The following is a 6312-nucleotide window of genomic DNA, read 5'->3' on the forward strand; positions in this document are numbered from 1 at the left end:
TTTAAAAAAAATTCCCAGAGTGATTTTGAAAAAAATGGCGCATTCGCCTGGCGCGAAGGTTTGAATTTTTTAAAAAGTCCGCTTGACAATATAATTCAAAAATATTTTTAAAGCACATTCGAATATCATTCAGAACATGTTTTCATAAGGGTCATTCCGCTGAAATCGAATTAATTTTGGCGCTCGACATCACCGATTTTTTTTATTTTTTACAGTGTGTTCATTGTGTTTGTATAACATTTTCTGTAAAGGGAAAATTTTTTTCCCGTTTACAGAGTGGGAGATAAAAAATTTTAAAGTTTTGGTTTTTTAAATTTAAAAAATTGATTTTTTTCGTTAAAATTTAATTTGTTCCGATACCGTTTTTGCTATAGATTTAAAAAACAAAGGAAAGATAGATAATTTTTTTCTCTTTTTAATCATCTATTTGGAATTTAAATTAAATTAAAAGAAAGTAAGGATATTGAGGTTTAAACATTTGTTTTTAAAAAAGCCTTAGCGAAGATATGTTAACTTCGATTTGAAATTTTTTTTTACTCATCAATAGCTCTAATGTATGCGCATCTCGCGTAAAATTTTTAAGTTTTAACCCACGCTTTGTTAATTAGTTATGCATGTTTAAATATTTTTCAATTCTCCGTTTCAATTGCACAGACCCCTTCACTGTCATGGCAGGGTGTCCCTAGAGTTGCCACGGTGCCCGTTGAGTGGCGCTAATGTTCTCTGTGCAAAAGATATGGCAAATAAATAAATATTTAAAAATAAGAACAACAACGTTTTCTGACACTCTTAGGGTTTTATACTATGAGAAAAATAAAAAGTGCTGAGAGGCCCAAAAAAAACTTATTGCCGTTTTTTTCTTTTTGCTATAACTCCTGTTGCGGAAGTCGTATACTTTTGAAATTTTGTATGAGCAATCTGGGTGTTGTCTTTCATACTTGTGTAACGAAGCGTCGCTCCGCAACAGCTGATGATGCTGCAACCTGACGCCGCCCGGCGCCAGTAATACTGTAGCTACTGTAGAACTAGAGCTACCCATAAATCGTGTGTTAATGTGTACATTCCCATAGTGTTAGGCCTACCCCAGAATAGTATTGACAAGTGGCTATTCCACACGTCAACTTACTTGGGGGTACCCTTAACACAGGGCGACTATTATTGAATAATGTGCCTTTGTCGCTTGACTCTGCCTTAACTAGTATAAAAGCCCACCCAATGCAGTTCTTCTTCAGTCAATGCCAGGCCGTTCAGTCGGTCTAGTGTTGGCTCACTCCTTCTTGAGCTCAGTCTCTCTGACTCATTTCCTTAGTCAGTTGTCACTAGTTGTGCAGGCGAGATGAGGCCTCAGGCAGTACTCTGGGAGTTATTCCCCGTCTGTACACTGGTAGCAATTGGCTATGCACTGTTCTGTCCTATATCTGACCTTATTTGTATTATTTGTTGAATGCATTTGCCCGTCTCATGCTGGAGAAGTCTCGCACTCCACATGTAGTCACGTGAAACTAATATGATTAATACAGATTATGTCCCTTTTTAAATTCATCTTGTTCGGTGACGTTACGCAATACGTTACACTTGGTAAAAGGCTTTCTTGATTGAACTAACCCCACCTGCCAACTAGCCCCCCTCTCCCCTACCTAGTTATACCTAGTAAGTAGTTACCTAGTTTGGATATTTCGCTGTTTATACTTCCAAATTACACAAACAAGACAAATACCCCTACTAGCACAAGTCTTCCAAAAGGACGTCCATAGAACGTCCGGTCATCCAAACTAGGTCCGTCCGTTTTCCGGCAGCTGTGGACATCCTTCTAACAGGCGATTTTGATCCTCTGTTTTTGATGTCCTAGTAGGAATATCCATCAGATGGTCAGCTTGTACCAAACTTTGGACGTTTCACTAATCGTTCGTTGGAACGCCAATTGAACGCCCATTTACGTCCAGTTTTGTACGTTCATTTAACGACAAAACTGGACGTCCAGTGGACATCCACGAGACATCCCTAGCCAAAACATTAATTTTTTCTATCAGTTGATAGAAAAAGACCAATTGTTAGCCTATCAAAATGTGCTAACAGGTTAGTTTCTATAGTTTTATATGTTTTTATTTAGTTTTAAGAAAATAAATAATAAAATAATAAAATAAAGTTAAAAAAAAAATTGAAATTATTGTTTTATGTTGTTGCTTCCGGGTATTGCATAATTATTCCATATCCATAATGGAGTTGCATCAGTATTTTATATTGGTGGAATGGCTTCGTCAAGTCAATACATAACATAATCAACGTATCGAATAAGTCAAATGGGCTAGTTGATAGAGCGGGAGATGGGAATGCTTGACGGCCAGGGTTCGATGCGAGAACGGATCGAAGCTTTTTTCGCTCAGTTTTATTTTCTTTGTTTCATCATCATCATCATCATCATTTTCATCATCCATTTGACGTTCGTTTTCGGACGCCAAATCCACTTCCTAACACTTCCTAACACACCCGCCGTGGCGCTTATAGCTAAGGAGCAGGGCAGGGAAGCAGGCTTTACTCCCAGAGAAAAAAGGAATGGAAAGGCTCGCCATATGAGTGGTGCTACCAGTATTCTATAGAGTGGTTCGAGGTTGCCATCTTGGATGGGTTTTAACCCAGTTTTGTGCAACCTCAAACAAAAAAGCATTGACGTTGCCCATAAGAAAAGGGTACGAAAGGAAGGACAGTCAAGGAAGGGATGAATAGAAGGGGGAAGAAAGGGGTCGGTCCCTCTTTTTTCACTCTCCCTTTGTCTTTCCATTCGTACACTTTCTTATGGACAATAGAGTTCACTGTCGCTATCAGTATCGCTATCAGTATCGTATTTGCTGTCCTGAGGCTCAGCTTTTTTCCCATTTTTCTCCGTCTTTTTGAAATTTTTAGGGTTTGAAGTGAGTTTTCTGTCTTAACATGTTTAGTATCTTCTCCAAAGTCTTTGTCATCACCTCAATTTTAAAAAAAAGTTAACATTAGTTTATTTTTAATAATAATCCTTAAAGGTTAACTTACCTCCAAACTTACTTAGTCACTTACTTACTTCTCCGTTATGGGTTACTTTAAACGGTGACTAGAGCGATTGTAGGGCCTTCTTGCTTTCATAAGCGACCGTTCCATAGGCAGTTTTGCTGGCATCACAGAAAATGTAAAGTTTGCTAGTCTTCTTTTTGTCTATCTGCGTCCATCGGGGAATTTTTATCTGGTAGAGATGAGTTCGGAAATGAATTTCTCCTAAATCTCGATCAATTCTGATTTCACGAGCTGGTCCAATTTGGTATCGGCTAACCATTGGTTTTCATGGATTGTTTTCCTTTTAGCATTGTTAGGTTCATGATCATGAGAACCAATGGGCCGTACGTAGTTAGTGCCACGCTAAAATGACAGACGTTTTGTCAACCCGTCCTTGATGTCTCGCTTATGATGCAATCTGGACTGAAGGAGAACTCGCCCGTCTGTGGATTCCGAAGGATACCCAGCACTTTCTTGTCGGTGTACTGGAATATTTTGTCGATTCCAAGATTCGGAGGTTCCAATGAGAACCCAAACCCCTGTAGGATATCTTAAGTTAAACCATTTCAATATGGGTTGGGGATATCTCTCGAGAGAAAAGCATAGCTTTTTTCTTTTGTTTAAACATCCCAGTCCGAGCCCCAGTCTGAGTAAGAATCAGACGAGTTACATGACGAAAATCAATCCGAAAGGTCGCCCAAGTTGTTGTCTGCATCTACTGCTGCTGATCATTCCTTTTCCATCTTTCTCATTCTTTTCTTATCTTTTATTCTCTGTTATGATTTCTTTCGTTTCTTCACTTCATTTTCATCTTCTTCGTTGTCTCCATCACTCCCTGAAAATTATTTTGCTGATTGCAATATTTTTAACTGTTTTACTTAGGTTTAATGTTCATACCTTAAAATTCTTCAATATCATCAGCATCATTCAACTCCTTTCCATGTTCCGAAGGATCAGAAGTATCTACTACAAATAACAAACCAAAGGTTCAAATTTATGCTCTGCAAATAGAAAACTTCAGGTATATAAAATTGAAATATTCAATCTACTATCTTCAGACTGTATGTTGACAATTTGCACTCTTCATATTCGTGAACATCTTCATCCCTTTATTCTTGTTATCACAACCTTTAAGTAATTTCATTTTTATACTTGAAATTTCTTTGAAATTTTTACTTACTTACTACATTGTGTTGCTCATAATATGGGCTCCATATGAAGTGGTCGGATTCGCATCTTGGTAAAGTCACACATGAAATCCCACTCCAAATCAGACGTGCTGCATGACTCAGAGAAATTATTTTTAAATCATCGTTATCAGATTCGGCTGTTTTATCTACTTTCTTTGTTTCTTTATTTTTTTTATTTTTTTTAAATCAAACGAGAGAAAGTCAGGGAATAAAGTTATTTATGTCAACCAACACTTCGTCATCGGTTATTTTTTGAAGGTATTATACAACTTCTGTTTACCTTCGATACTTTCAATGTTAGATTCAGTGTCCAGTTCTGCAACGGAGATGTTTTCTTTAGAGGTACTTGAATCAGAATAATGATCAGAACTTTTGTCATTATAATCATAGTCAACCGACACTTCGTTATCTTCCAAAATTATGTATTCGTAAGCTACCAATTAGATTAGGTAAAATCTTATAAACGTTGTTAACATAATTAGTATTTTCTTTTTCACTTACCAGGACATGGTGTATCATGGTGAACATTATAGCGATTGAAAAAATGCGTAGTTTTTTAGGTAGAGTTTTTAATAGGAGCTATTCACATCGCAGTTTCGCGTGTCAATTGTTTCGATGTCCGCCATTTTGTGTCATTGTTTTGGTTGTCTGTATTGTATTGACAGCTTCTTCAAGAAATAGAAGAAGAAGGAGAAGAGTGATTGTGAAATTTTTTGCTATGACAGCTTCCGAATAAGTGGTATAAAACCGCAAAATCTTTCTTGTTAATTGATTAGTATACAAGTAGTTCAAATCTACGCAATACCGGAGACATCAAAATCACTTGCGGTCGATGACGTGCTTGACAGAGCCACATTTGACACGCTTGGCTGAGTCAAAATGGGTAGCTAGTACGTTGTTCTTTTTCTGAAGCAAGGTGTACGTATATATGACGACTTCTAGTGACTACGAGCGATGCGGAACGATTAGTCAACCGCTCTAATGAACTAGAAAAACCACAGTAAAATGGAGACGGCCCTGACGAAATGAACTTTGCCACAAGGCTGAGGGAAACAACTCAAAAAGCACCTGAGCTGTCAAGAGACCCCGAGCGTGAGTCTCAGACAGATATTAACTGTGACATGATGTACGGCAAAATATATTAAAAAACTGGAATGACCCAAAAAAGTGATTGTCTATCTACGCATTCTCCCGACTAATTAATTAATCTCCGAAAAATTAATTGGTTCTTAGAGCTCGCTAATTGTAATTTATTGTCCAGTCTGTTCATCATCTATGTGCTACGCCAATCACCAGTGAATGATTTACGCAATAACTCATAGGCCATGGCCCATGGCCATGGAAAAATGATTTTATGCAAGGCGATACTTCGGAAAAACTAGCATGTCGTTTGGTTATACCGGGGTAAACTTAAACATCATAAACAAATTAAAGGTACATTTTCAAAATGAGTAAATAGAAATAAAAAAATCGAAATAATTTTATAACTATCACAGTATTTTAGATCCACAGCGTTTGGCGCTTCCAAGAACCTATTCTCAGCCATAGAAAAATTCTTACGGGTGACGATTTAGAAAGAGGAAAGGTTCAGCTGACTGAAGAAAATATATTCTTCGTTAATGTTGAAAGTAACGCGGTTGTGGTCGAAGAAAATAGGGTACAAATTGACATTGGGTCAAGTTTGACATATATTTTGCATTGTAAATTATAAAAATTAAAAAATACAACAATTGGGCTCACTTACTTGCTTGCCGTATACGTTTTATCGTGTCATTTAATTACCGCCTCCACGCCGTGTAAAAGTATTGAAAGCAAATCTTTTTAAAAATAAATAAGTGAAGTTTGTTCATGCTAAATTATATTTTATTGGTTAATTTATTCCGTAGATAATAGTGGAACAAACGGATAACGTATAAATGCCCTACTCAGAAACGTCTGCGTCACCAGAACGAACAGACAACTGTATGGTAACCCCTCCTTCAGGTGAAAGGACCAATTTGGATCTCACCAATTATTTGTATCCACCCCGAAAAACTCCTGCAACAGTGACATTAAACGAAATTATATAATATTTGTGTCAAACTAAAAATGCAAATAT

The 6312-nt window shown here is 37.1% G+C and overlaps 1 long non-coding RNA gene across 1 annotated transcript; it reads right to left on the bottom strand.

Annotated features, from left to right (window-relative positions):
* Window positions 1-2836: 2836 nt before the first annotated feature.
* Window positions 2837-6026, bottom strand: LOC124342493. Its single transcript, XR_006918872.1, has 5 exons — window positions 5959-6026; window positions 4716-4882; window positions 4209-4647; window positions 3028-4152; window positions 2837-2963 (listed from the first exon to the last, which is right to left on the bottom strand). It is a non-coding gene; the product is annotated as an uncharacterized LOC124342493 (long non-coding RNA).
* Window positions 6027-6312: the final 286 nt, after the last annotated feature.

The sequence above is a fragment of the Daphnia pulicaria genome, chromosome 6 (genome assembly GCF_021234035.1).
Source record: "Daphnia pulicaria isolate SC F1-1A chromosome 6, SC_F0-13Bv2, whole genome shotgun sequence".
In the NCBI taxonomy this organism is placed as follows: Eukaryota; Metazoa; Arthropoda; class Branchiopoda; order Diplostraca; family Daphniidae; genus Daphnia; species Daphnia pulicaria.